The sequence below is a fragment of the Rattus rattus genome, chromosome 2, assembly GCF_011064425.1.
Source record: "Rattus rattus isolate New Zealand chromosome 2, Rrattus_CSIRO_v1, whole genome shotgun sequence".
Taxonomy (NCBI): Eukaryota; Metazoa; Chordata; class Mammalia; order Rodentia; family Muridae; genus Rattus; species Rattus rattus.
This window is the reverse complement of record NC_046155.1, coordinates 168,186,349-168,199,938: the sequence shown is the minus strand read 5'-3', so window position 1 is coordinate 168,199,938 and position 13,590 is coordinate 168,186,349. Positions and strand designations below refer to the sequence as shown.

Genomic DNA, 13,590 nt, shown 5'->3' with positions numbered 1-13,590 from the left:
GCAATACTTTACATGAGGGTAAAGTTATTTACCCTCATCCCAGGAAGAAGAAAAAAAAACTACTCTGGAAGATAATTTTTATTGCAATGAAATCAAACGTCGTTAAGTGGATAGTGACAAGATGATAAATGATATGAAAATAACATTTTAACATTTGGCCATCGACTTAAGCAAACCGTTGGCCAAATACATTTTTGTAGTTTTTAAAGGTAACATAATCTACCTTCATATGGCCCTCAGAATTAAAGCACAGTGAACGGGGGAAAAGGAAAAGAATGCATCTGAGTGTTACGTCAGGAAGGTAGAGTATACACTGACTAGCGTGCACAATCTCACAGGGCCAACAAAGTAACAGTCTGTATTGCTCACTTACACAGGCCACGTGGAATTTGCAATTACCAGTTGCATTAAATGCACCAAATAAGGCTCTTAAACTGACGCTCTAAGGCGCCACCTTAAGCTTTCCAGGCTGCAACTGTGCATAATTTTAAAACGACTTCTTAAATTTATTTATTTTTTTCTCTAAACATAACAGGAGGAAGATGTTGAAACTGGTGAAATGGCTCAATAGAATAAGTATTCCAGATTTTGGGAGGGATGAAGAGGAAGATATTCAGAACCCTTCGCCAGAATCCCCCCAACTTGACCATAGTGGATTAATGATGTGCTCTGTGGATGTGGTCAGTCAAGGACACCAGTTTGACAGATCTTTCTTTCTGCACCAAATCCCACTGAGTTATCTGGTCCCCTTGGCTGACGAAGAACCATTAGATGTGGAACACTGGCATCATCCAGGGTGATGTTCTCTGAGCGATTGATCAGCCAATCAGGTCAAGAAGCTGCAACAGCTTTGGGGTCTTCACTGACTCACACTCCAGGCGCTGCATTTCCCAGCGCGCTGATCAAGGATCACTGAGAATTCCGCCTCAGCTCCTGCCTGCAGCTCAGTGCCATCCTGACCTTCTTTACATGGAAAAAGAGCTTCCGGCTATCTCCTACTTCATAGTTAATAAAGTCAAACTGGTCTTTCCCATGCTCCACAGTAGCCCTATGAAGGGGTGTGATGTTGTAGGCCACAGTTGTGCATGCAACTGGAACTTGACACTCTCCCTTTCTGTAGGCAATCCCCTTTGTTAGCCTTACCAACTAGGCCAAAAGGATACACTTCACCTTTCATATCCTCCTCCTCCACAATCTTAATCATCCTTGGTACTCAGTCTGTGTTGGATCAACGCCTCTCAGAGGACGAATGGCTTCGCCAGGGCAGATGGTGGGATTAGCTTCCTCAGTAATGCCATTCAGTGCGTGAGCTTTGTTTCCGTTCTCTGCATTGACTTTGCTGCCTTTGGACAATCTGTATTCAACCATGTCTCCCAGCTCCAGGCTATCAACGTCACCAGAGAACTCGCTATAATGGAAAAATTATCTCCTTATCATGATCAGCTGTTTCATTAAATCCAAAATTATCTTTCAGAGCTGCCATATGACCCAAGAGCCTGTTGGAGTTAGAATTACGACCTAAAATTTTCACACAAGTTGCCATCTGCTGTCCAGGCCTCTGTTTGTCACTAATACTAGATTCAATCTTATCTCCTATTTGAGGGGAATTAGATCCTTCCACATCCTTGGCTTGAAAAGCAATAGTCAGTCTCACCCCACAGTCATCATAAGCAATAATAACACCCCCATCTTCTGCCTCCTCGTCTTGGCCTTTATTTGGGCTTGTAGTTTTAGGACTAGAAAAAGTGGCTTCCTTTTTTACGGTGCTCAGAAAAACGATGATCTGAATGGGAATGGAATGAAGCCATGCCCTTGGGAAGGTTTTTAATCCTAACAGCAGGATTTCTTTGGGCAGAGAGCGTATCTGGAACCACGGTAAACTACTTCATCTGCGATGAAGTGGAAGAACTTACCAGCATCACGGTCCACACACTTGATGAAACCCAAACCATCTCTCATGGCAGCAGTCACTCCTGCCTCTCTGGCTTCATTAGTCAACTGAAATGTATTTGATAGGGCCTCTACGTTGGTTGCTCCTCCTTCTAATTTGTCATGTTGGTCTGTTAAAATATTAGACCTAACATGGCCACCTTCCAGCAGGGCCACTTTGGATTTTGTGTCTTTGTCTCCAAAGGGAAGTTCCTTAGGAATCACAAAGTCAATGACCATGGCAATGGGTCATTCTGGTTTTTATGGGTACTTTTGGGAAAACTTTGGTTACAGTCCCTTCGAAATGTTCAGGGCTGATATCTTCAAAAATGACTGTTCCGGGGTTGGGGATTTAGCTCAGTGGTAGAGCGCTTGCCTAGCAAGCGCAAGGCCCTGGGTTTGGTCCCCAGCTCCGAAAAAAAAAAAAAAATGACTGTTCCTTGAGGCAACAGTCTGACATCTGTTGCAACTTCTTTACCATTTCTGTCCTTGATTGTGAATTCCACGTCATCTCCAGGCTGCAGGGTTTCTAGGTCACCTTTAAATTCACTATAGTGAAAGAATATCTCTTTTACAGCATCACCTCTTTCAATAAAGCCAAACGCCCCCATCACGGCACAAACTACTTCTGGACAGCGAGCTCATTTCCTTTTCTTTTTTTTTTTTATTCCCTCCCCCCTCATTTCCTTTTCAACAGCATAATGTTAAGAGCACTTACAGCACAGTGTGTTTGTTATCTAGGGGCCGTGCTGTTTATGGCGGTGCTGGAGAAGGGGTGCTAAGCTGTTGGGTATGAAGTGTAATGGAACAGACTTTACCACATGAAACTGCTGCTTCAAGTTCAGATCAGGCAAGGAACAGAGCCCCAACAACCAACACCACCAAATAAGAGTACACAAGTTGAAGATACAGCACTTGATCTGAAACAAGAAGTTTGTACCTACTCAATAGCTTTGAAAGAGCACTTCCCGACGCTGCTAGTAGTCTTTAATATGGTTCTTTTTTTTTTTTTTTTTTTGGTTCTTTTTTTTTTTTTTCGGAGCTGGGGACCGAACCCAGGGCCTTGCGCTTCCTAGGCAAGCGCTCTACCACTGAGCTAAATCCCCAACCCCTTTAATATGGTTCTTAATCACTTTAGCTTCCTTCTAGCCCACCACCCACCAGATGTAGTGGAAAAGAAAGGCTATTAGGATACTGGGGAAGTGACCTGTTTAGAAATTGTTCTTCGGAGCAAATCCAATCCGAGTTGTCAGGAAATGAGCAGTTCAGTTCCCAGGAGTCAGCAGCTCAATCCACTCACAAACACTTCACAAATACACCAGCAGTCCAGTTTGGTAGAGTTGGGATAGCAAACACTAGTCAGCAGCAGTGGCACGACCTAGCAGAAACCGGCAGGCATGAAGTGTAAGGCTCGAAGTGAGTCTTAACTACCGGGAGACTCCCCCAAGTGAGACAGAGAAATGGAGTTCCATGCAAACACAAGAGGTTTATTTTCCTGTGTGTTGTGATCGACCCTCAATCAGCCCCTTGTGGCAAGTGACTAGAAGGCGACCTCGAATGGCCATAACAAGCAGTTTTTATACTTTTTAGGGGTACATCAGCAAGGTTACAGTTTAAACTTATGGCTAAGCATATTGAGCTTTGAATCTATTGTCTAGCAAGCATATGACATGCATTCAAACTCTATCTGGGACCAGAGGGTCAGGTGACTATCAGTCAGTACATTCTGTGGTTTTCCAAGAACATTCCTTTCCTTCCTGAGAACTGTAGGTGGAGAATGGAACCTGGCCTAGCCTTGACCCAAGGTGGGAAGCCGGTATACTTGGCCTAGTCTTGACCTGAGGCAGTGGGTGTAAAGCTGGCAAAAGCCCCTAGGGTCCTTCAGAATCACTGGGGAGCACTCAGGACCAACAGGGATGCCAGGAGCCGTGCCTCCCTCAATGAAATGAAGATCAGTGGAGACGAGAGACCCAGGATGTGTTGCAAAGCTAGCTATGCAAGACCCTGTCACTGTCCGTTGAGTTCTATTTACACTCTGTTCAAACATCCCGCGTCTTCCACAGGCCTTTCCTCACCACATGTCTTGCCTCAGCACAGGAGTCTGACTCAGCTGACATCACTCTGCCAATCGGCCAGAGTCTTTGGAAGCAGCAAGAAGTTGCCAGGACACCACCAGAAGTTCTTTGGTGCCTATCTCTCTGTGGAGCCCTGACAGATAGCGCTCAGCTATGCAACGTAAGGCGACCCAATACACGCATGTTGCTAGGGAGGAATCCTTCATCATGTGTCCTTTCACGTGCCTGCTTTAGCAAAGCATCCCTTTTCTCCTGCGTCTGCTTCAGGAGAACACTCCTTCACGGGTTTGCCCCGGCAAAACACCATCCTACACGACTGACTTCTCAAAGAAACCGTAAGTTTCCACTCCCCTAGTCCCAGAACACGGTGCAGGCAGGACAAACTGTAGGTCTGTTGGGGTTCGGGAATTGCCACACAAATCATATGAATACCGATCTTAGTTAATTCAAGAATAGGTTATTGAATGCACGCTCCCACCTGCCCAAGACTGGTCAATCTGTACTACAAAAAAAGTACTTGGGAGCCTAACTGTGATACCAATGTGTTCTTAGGACCGGCTTCTTATAGGAAAAAATAATTTCAGACGTTCAGAAGGCAAGGGTGGAGGCAGTGGCACATTTGGTTGAAGTAGGCAAAGTATTATCAGCCATGGGGTTGGTAGAGCGCTTGCCTAGGAAGCGCAAGGCCCTGGGTTCGGTCCCCAGCTCCGAAAAAAAAGAACCAAAAAAAAAAAAAAAGTATTATCAGCTGATTTAAGCTAAGTGAGATAAGAGAAGTTGTCTTAGTCAGGGTGTCTAGTCCTGCACAAAACATCACAACCAGAAAGCAAGTTGGGGAGGAAAGGGTTTATTCAGCTTACACATTCACATTGCTGTTCATCACCAAAGGAAGTCAGGACTGGAACTCAAGCAGGGCAGGAAGCAGGAGCTGATGCAGAGGCCATGGAGGGACGTTACTTCCTGGCTTGCTTCCCCTGGCTTGCTCAGCTTGCTCTCTTATAGAACCCAAGACCACCAGCCCAGGGATGGCAACACCCACAATGGGCTGGGTCCTCTCCCTTGATCACTAGTTGAGAAAATGCCTTACAGCTGGGTCTCATGGAGGCATTTCCTCAAGGGAGGCTCCTTTCTCTGTAACTCCAGCTTGTGTCAAGTTGGCACATGAAACCGGCCAGTAACAGGGGTGTTGAACAGGGGAGTTTCAGAGCATAAGTATTACAACCATAGTGTTATGACTTTCTAGGAGATTTTTTTCAGTGTCAGCTACAGATAATTATTTCTGGGAAGCGGAGTCTGTGAACCTGAACTTAACTTTATCTTCTGAGCAAACTAGAGACTGAGTACAATGGCTAGAGTTATGATAAAAGCAGGCCTCAACCGTTCCAAGGCTTCGTGGCTGGGCTGGTGTCCCAGCCCCTCCACTTCTGGCCTTGCCTGCTTACAGACAATGGCTGATCAAAGTCTTGTGTTCTCCATTACTAGGGGTCTTTGCAAGGTTATTCTCATAGATTGCATGGAGTTTCCAATTTCACTATATAGTCCTGGCTGTTCTCAACCGAGCTGGCCTTAATGTCACGGACCTCCACCTGGCTCTGCCTCCCGATTCCTGGGATTAAAAGGCGAGTGCCACCACTGCCTGGCTGAGGATGGTCACTTTTAATCAGCTACAATATTTATCAACATATTTTCTGTAGTTAATACATGGTCGGGACTGACTTAATTCAAATCAAATCTGTCTATACCTTCGGTGTTTAGATAATTTACAAAGCATTTAATATTAGTGGTCATAGTAGGATCATCTAGAACCTTGGCATTAGGTTTCTCTCACGTTCTGGAAAAAATGTGTAAATATAAAGAATAATAAAAGTGGTTTTGAAAGCTCAATGGCGTCATGTTACACTAAGTAGGTTTTCCCTACATAAATAAGGTGTATGTCTTGTGTTTGTTGAGGTACTTTCGCGTGCTAGTCATTCCCCTTTCAAAATGGGCGCAGTTTTATCGATATTTACCGACTGGTCCTCACTCACGTTTTTCCTATCTAGATAGCAGGGACGCTGAACCCTGGAAGGGTCGAGAACGTCTGGCTCTCTGAAATCGCTGATGTAAACTTCCTACGTGTTAAATTAACCAATTCTTTAGTTGAGTCTTTTCAAATTTACCATAGTCCCTAACCAGAGCACAGAGAGGTGGAATCCAGTTCAATGGGATTCAGGCAAAGCGTAATCAAGTCAGTTACATTCCGTTCTGATCTTACTTTCTATTCTGCTCCTCTGTCCTCTCCACAATAGAGAAAATCAAATACGGGCAAAACCGGAAGTACCTTTTGATCATCTTTTGATCCTCTCCTTCAAGGGCGCACTTCCCACCCCCAACCCCGGGAACTCCCACAAACCACGGGCACAGCTCTCAGATGCGCTGGCCCAAGTTGCATGCCGGGATCTCCCTGAACTGCAGAGTGCTAGGTTTCCTGGAGTTCTGCACACGGCTACTACATTTCCCAGGGGACACCGCGGCGGAAGTAAAACAACTTCCGGTGCTCTGGCGGCGCAATCGCGGACGATCAGATCTTTCAGGTGGGAGTAGAAAATTGTTCTGTGTCTTCGGTCTCCGCGGAGTAAGGCCGGGAGTCAGCGGGCTGGGTGTGGGTGTGGACGGTGGGGCGGGTGTGTGAGTGCTGCGTGCTTAGGGACCGTGCTGCTTGTGTGCGCGCGTCTGTGTGTAGACAGACCTTGCGCTATTTGCATTATCTGTATCATTGTGTTTGTCTCTTTCTTCTCTGGTTTCTGTCGCTTGAGTTGCAGGCGCTGTGAGCTCTCGGGAGACTGAGCTCTGTCCTCTGGAAAAGCCATAGCAGCTCTCAGCCCCCGAGCCATCTCTCAGCCCCTGAGCCATCCCCCAACCCCAGCGTTTGTCTTTCTGTCTTTACCTTATTGCACTTGTTGTTCTCCGTGTGCATCCATAGTGTATTAAGTGCTTCACTGTGTGAACCTCATTCTCCATGTGCTTTGTCTGTTCATCTGTTGGTGGGGTCGCAGATCACAGCTATGGGAATGATGCTGGAAGGAAGGTGGCAGTGTAGATGTCTCTTGCAGATGCTGATTTAATTTCCTTTGTGTGTATCCGCTCAGTAGCGGGAGCGATGGATTAGGCGAGAGTTCTGTTTGTGATTGAGAATCTGCCACATTGTTTTCTACAATGACTGTTAATTTACATTTCCTCCTTAATGTTCTTTTTCTTCCACATCCTCCACATTATGTTTTCTTTCTGATAATGGTCAGTGTCTTTAAAAAATTTTTTTCTTTCTCTCTCTCTCTCTCTCCCTTCCTTCCTTCCTTCCTTCCTTCCTTCCTTCCTTCCTTCCTTCCTTCCTTCCTTCCTTTCTGTACTCCTAAGGGTTGTGCCTACATGACTTATGTGCACCTTGTGCATGCCTGGTCCCCTAGAAGGCCTGAAGAGGATGTCAAATTCCCTGAAATTCGAGTTAGAACTGGTTGTGAGCCACCATGTGGGTGCTGGGAATGGAACCCTGGCCTCTGCAAGAGCAACAAGTATTTGCCATGTCTCTGGGCCTCTGGTAACTGACACTCTTAATGGGCATGAGGGGGTCTCTCTTTGTGGTTTTTAATGACTCATTCTGAGGCTAATTTCTTGTATAACTATTAATAGGCCATATTTGATGTTCCATTGGGGGAAATACTTATTTCTGGTTTGCCTGTTTCTTAAAGATTTATTTATTTATTATATATAAGTACAATGTAGTTATCCTCAGACACACCAGAAGAAGGCATCAGATCCCATTACAGATGGTTGTGAGCCACCATGTGGTTGCTGGGAATTGAACTCAGGACCTCTGGAAGAGCAGTCAGTGCTCTTAACCACTGAGCCATCTCTCCAGCCCTGCCTGTTTGTTTTTGTTTTTGTTTTTTTGTTTGTTTTTTATTTAAATGAAATATGAACATATTTATTAGGATGCTCAGTAATGAACATGTGACCACTTTGGTCATGTGAGGGAGAATATACCTCACCCATGTTGTGGGAGGAAGAGGATGAGGGCTCCCAACACAGTGTCAACCGGCTCCACAAGAAATCCCCGTTTACCAAGGAGAGGATGTTCTGTGCTAGCACTGTCTCTGCTGTAAACTCTGACTAAATAGCCAGGATTTCCCCAGAATCCCTTTCAGCTATTACTGCCTCAGATACTGGAGAACATAAGGTTACATACATCAAAAACACACAGGACATTAATAAATGGCATCCAGACATAGGCCTAACATGATCAGATTTCTTCAAATGATATGGGGTGGGAGGGACTGCTACCCAGAGTTCCTCAGCCACGGTAACATTTATGGAGATCTTACATCAAAGGCACAAGGGACCAGTGTTACTGTCATCCTGCCCTGCACAGTGGAGGGAGTTTGCAGGTGAAAGTATACACTGTCCCTTGCGTAAGTTTCTCCTGGTTCTTCCTGTTGAATGGTGACATTCTGCCTTTCACCTGTCTTAGCTATCATTTCATTTATTTTACAGGAGACTAAAAAATGGTAGAAGAGGATGAGGAGATGGTGAAAAACAGCCCTGTTCAGTCAAAAATAAAATAAAAATATAAAAACCAGGTGTAGTACAATAGAACAGGTGATGACCGGCCTGGAGACTCCACAGGCCAGACCTATAGCCTGCTTGGAGTACACAAAGATGTAGGGGACTTTCTTGTCTTCACACAGCAGAGGGAGGTGCAGGGTGATCTCCAAGGGCTCAGATCTGCTGCCGTCACAATGAACTCAGAGATGCCTCTGTTGAGGGTTTTGGTGGCTTCATTGGCTCCTTTCCGAAGCTGCTTGTAGTTACACGAGTGCTGATACAGGTCCAGCAGCTTCTTGGTGAGGCGGGCGTCTGCGAGGGGATAGGCCTTCGGGTTCACATCAGCCTCCATCATGGCTGTGGTGCACTGGCCTCACTGAGACTCTACAACAGCCCACCTCAGACCGCCCTGCCTGTTTCTTAATTAGGATGTTTCCTCGTCACTGGATTCTCTGCGTTCCTTACTGGGCAGTCTAGATGTTACCTCCCAGTCAGATGTATAGTGTGCAGTTATCCCCTCCCTTTCTCCACACTATCTCTTTATCCTGTCGATTGTTTTCTTTGCTGTGTAAAGGTTTATACTTTGATGTAAATCCTGTTTGTCCATTTTGCTTCCGTCGCTTGTGTTTTTAGAGTAATACCCAATAGGTTCAGTGTCCTGGAGGCTTTCCTGTATATTTTTTTTTCTAGTAGTATCAGTTGATAAATTTTAATGTTTTGAGTTGATGTTTGCATACGGAGTGACTGCAGGCCTAATGTCATTCTCATGAATGTTACCAGTGACTTTCTGCCAGCACCACTCATTACAGACACTGCCCTGGAATCCATGTAGACCGGGTTGGCCCAGGACTTTGAACAAGCCTCCTGTCTCTGCCTCCCCAGTGCTGGAATTATTGACCCCCCCCCCCCAGTACCATATCCAGCAAGACTTCCTGGACTTTTAGCATTGGTCTTTGGGGTCACAAACTTCATAAAGCATCAGCAGTTACAAGTGTCATGAGGTCACAGACTGTCAAACTGTGGGCAGGGGAGATGGCCACGGAGTCACCCTAGTTCTTCTCAAATGATTTATGATTGACAGTAAGAAGTTAAGGAAACTTTCTCAGAAAGGTTACCGGAAGTGACAGGAATGGATGTTGTGGAAAGTCTCAGATATTTTAGCCTCATTTCCTATGCACCGTTTGAGCAGATCTCTTGTCCTAGCCATTGTTAAACTCGTTTGTGCTGTGTAACTTTCCTGCCGATAAATACACTGTGGTTTATTTGTGTAAGGTGGTGAGGCCAAACGACTGAGAAAAAGCTATATTTATTGTGTTTATTTCCACATAGAAATAATCCTTAACGTAAAGAAACATAGCTTAAACAGAAGGGGCACAGCAGCGGAACTTTTATGAGGCGTGAATTCTAGTGATGGCACGTAGGCTCCGAAGTAACCTTTTCTCTTTTTTCTGAGATTTTTATGGGCTTGTTCTTTTGATGGATTCCTACAATCTTTTCATAACTTAGTTTCCAGATATGCCTGGCCAACCAGAAAGTCTCATACGGCTAAAAGCTGGCATAGTGATAAGTCTTTCAAGATGACAGATAAATAGTTCTGATATCCAGAAATTGACTTTCTAAAAGTGCCTTTGCGTAACAATTAAAAGAGCTTCTAGGAAGCTGTCAGTGTTCAGTCCTGGAGAGGCTGATCCCCTGCTGCCGAGAAGGCTGAATTCATCCTGCAGTGTCCGTCCTTTCTTTGAGAAGTCTCCTGTATAACTTGAACACGGACAGGTTCACTGCACACAAGCATGGAGCTGTGCAGTGCCAGATGCTGCAGTGCACGTCTGCAGTCCCAGCCCTCCTATGACAAGACGGGAGGAGGGGACGAGAGAATCCCTGGCAGGCTGGCTAGCCCGGTGTATGCAGAGGCAGAAGGGAAGGGAGGGTAAAGATTGAAGGGAAAATATGTCTATGAATATTGTGGGCAGAAAAAAATAATTTCATAAGATTATCAGATGTGTACTTCAGAGGTGCTGGTGCATGGCTGTAATCCCAGCATGGGGGATGGAGGAAGGAGCTTTAGGAGTTCAGGGCTAGCCTGGGGTACACAAGATCCTATCTCAAAAGACAACTAAACAAACAATCCCACAGTGTACTGAACCAGGGCTTAGACCTGTCGGCTAGAGCACTGGATCCCCATGTGCTGATGGCTGCTCCCGTGCAGCATCTCAGGGAGTCTGAGGGTTGTGTGTGCTGCTCAGAGCTTGTGAGTAGAGGTCAGTGCTGCTGAGTGTAGTACAGAGCACAGGGCAGTCCTCACGCAGTCCATTTACGGAACGTGGGTACAGGATGCTGGCCCTGCCTGAGCCTTGCAGCTGCAGCCCCTCCAGCCCTGCTGTGCTTCAGCCCTGAGTGTTCAAAGGAGGCGCCATTTGGATGCTGTAAGCCCCACCAGCCTTGATAGGTGGGGTTCCAGTAGGAAGATCTGCTCACAGGAGGAGGAGCGGCCCAGGGGCAGGGCTGGCTGGATCTCAGGGTGGAAGATGGGGTCCCTGCTGCTGGCATCTCCTGGAGGAAGTTCAGGGCAGACATGTGTATGCCCTGCACTCCCACGCTGACCTCTGTAATGCGTTGTCTGGGTTAGGAGAGGGTGGGCTTTGTGTAGACTCCTGGGTGCTGCTAATCTGTGTGTGGGAGGCTGTGATCGTGGGAGGGAGAGAGTGAGTGGGGATGCTTGAGGAATAAATGTAGTTGTTGAGTCACAGTGACAGAAGTCAGCCTGGGAACATCAAGTCACAACCCAATGACAGGCTTTCTTTTTTTGTCCCCAGGGAAGAAGCCTGAAGAAGAATGGCCAGCTCAGTTCTCAACACACGGTCTGTGTAAGTTGGTGTTTTTTCTCCTTGACACAGGGGGACTTTCGCTTAGGTGACTCCTTCCGTCTTTCCCTCTTGAAGCTTCCCAAGGATCTGGACTCCCCAGCCCAGTCTGCCCCTTTACAGTGAGGGTTGGCAGGTCTGAGCACTTCCTGTGGGTTCCTCTCCCCAGCTGGGACTGGGGTTGTCTTTGAGTGCATTCCTCCAGGGGTGCTCTCTGCTTGGTCTGTGCTCAGGGAGGACTGTCCCTGCAGTGGAGGTGTCAGTCCCACAGGGAAACAGGGGCTTTGGGGGCCTCAGAGCTTTGAGGTGGTGGCCTCATTTGACTGCCCTGGGAAACCTGATTGACATCTGTGTGTTGTCAGGCTGATGACCCAGTGCATGAGAGTGAGTGTCCCCTGTGTATGTGTGAGGAGGTGACTTGCTTTAGGAGAGAGTTCAGTGATCAGAGGAAAGGTCATCCAGGCTGTGACAGGAGGTGATTGCAGTCTCCAGAGTCAGGGAAGACCTGAGACACATTGTCACCTGGAAAGTATTTTTTTTTTTTTAAAAAAATAGGCAGAAAAATGAAACCTAATATGCAAACAATATGAACTCTTAGATAGTTCACAAAAATAATTGGCTTTTTTGTTGTTGTTATTCTTTTTGGTAAATTGTTTGTTTGGGTTTTGTTTGTTTGTTTGTTTGTTTGAGACAGGGTTTTTTCTGTGTAGCCCTGGCTACTTAGAATCAGCTCTGTAGACCATGCTGGTCTGGAGCTCAGAGAGATTCCACTTGCTCCTGCCTCCAAGGTCTGGGATTAAAGGTGTATCCCACCAATGCCTGGCCAAAAATCATTCTCATGACAAAAAAATCTTAATGACATCAGATGATAGTATAATAAACTCAAGGACCCATCTCATCCTTATGTAATTCACCCTGACCCCAAGTGACATTTCTCTTCTGTCAACCTGAAGGATGTGGCTGGAGTGGGAGGCACATTATTGGATATGTGTGGAGGGCACAGTTGTGGTTTATGGGGAGCTCGTGCAGTCAGGGGCCTTGAGCATTTCCTTATGGCTCCCTTCCCACAATTGAGTCCTTCTCTTCTGTCTTTCCATCCTGAAAGCTTCCCCATTTCACTCTACTGTGTTTGCTCTTTCAGGGGTCAGTGACATTTAGGGATGTGGCTATTGACTTCTCTAAGGAGGAGTGGGCCTGCCTGGATGCTACTCAGAAGGTCTTATACAGGGACACGATGTTGGAGACCTACCGCCACCTCGTCTCAGTGGGTAAGGCTGTGCCCCAGGAATGGATGATGTGTCCCATACACTGGGGCTTTCCTGACTCTGATTAAAAGTCATGGTCATCTTTTAATGTCTACTTGAAGTTGGGTTTGATGTCCCATGCCTGTCATTCCTTCACTCAGAAGGCTGATGGAAGAAGATTGCTGTGAGCTCCCGGTCAGTCAGATACATAGTGAGTTCCAGGCTAGCCTGGTCCCACATGCTGAGTCCCTGTTTCAAACAAAACAAGCTATCTAAATGAAATGAGTAAGTTATCTACTCTTCCAACTGCTGGCCTGGCTACCTCCCCAGCAGTGTACCCCAGACACTTGCTATTTCTCCTGGCCGTGCTTATGGTTCCTCTCCCCTCACAGCAGCTTCCTCCTCCACTCTCATTCTTTCTCTCTCCCCCTTCATCTCTCCTTCTCCAACCAGGTCACTCCAAACTCTCCACCTCCAATCCTTCCAGTAATTGGCCGTAGTCAATTTTATTTAACCAATAGTTTTTTGTTTTTGTTTTTGGTTTTGGTTTTTTTTTGGTTCTTTTTTTTCGGAGCTGGGGACCGAACCCAGGGCCTTGCGCTTCCTAGGCAAGCGCTCTACCACTGAGCTAAATCCCCAATCCCTAACCAATAGTTTTAAGTCAAGCAACAAGGTTTGTACAGCAAAGGCTTGTAAACATGAGAAGCCACTCCCAGGCCTAGACCTTTAGGTATAGAATTTAGTATTACAACACATGGCAGCAAACCCAGTCTCAACCTTCCACCACCATGACATTTCTCAAAACCAGTTCCCAGGGATCTGATGCCCTTGTCTGGACTCCATGGCCATGCGTGTGCTCAGTCATACACTTAGACAGATCCTCACATACACACAAAGTATGTT

The 13,590-nt window shown here is 46.3% G+C and overlaps 1 protein-coding gene and 2 pseudogenes across 2 annotated transcripts in view; 1 reads left to right on the top strand and 2 right to left on the bottom strand.

The window, feature by feature from the left end:
- Positions 1–207: 207 nt before the first annotated feature.
- LOC116893384 lies at positions 208–2,612 on the bottom strand (annotated as a pseudogene).
- A 3,925-nt stretch (positions 2,613–6,537) lies between these two features.
- Positions 6,538–13,590, top strand: part of LOC116892414 (zinc finger protein 780B-like) — a 58,045-nt gene continuing 50,992 nt past the window's right edge. The window contains exon 1 of one of the 2 annotated variants that reach the window (XM_032894094.1): positions 6,538–6,577. The gene's annotated coding sequence lies outside the window, so the exon portion shown is untranslated. Of the gene's footprint in view, positions 6,619–13,590 lie in introns of both variants that reach the window. The other variant, XM_032894092.1, reaches the window with a different exon arrangement.
- LOC116892415 lies at positions 8,577–8,937 on the bottom strand (annotated as a pseudogene).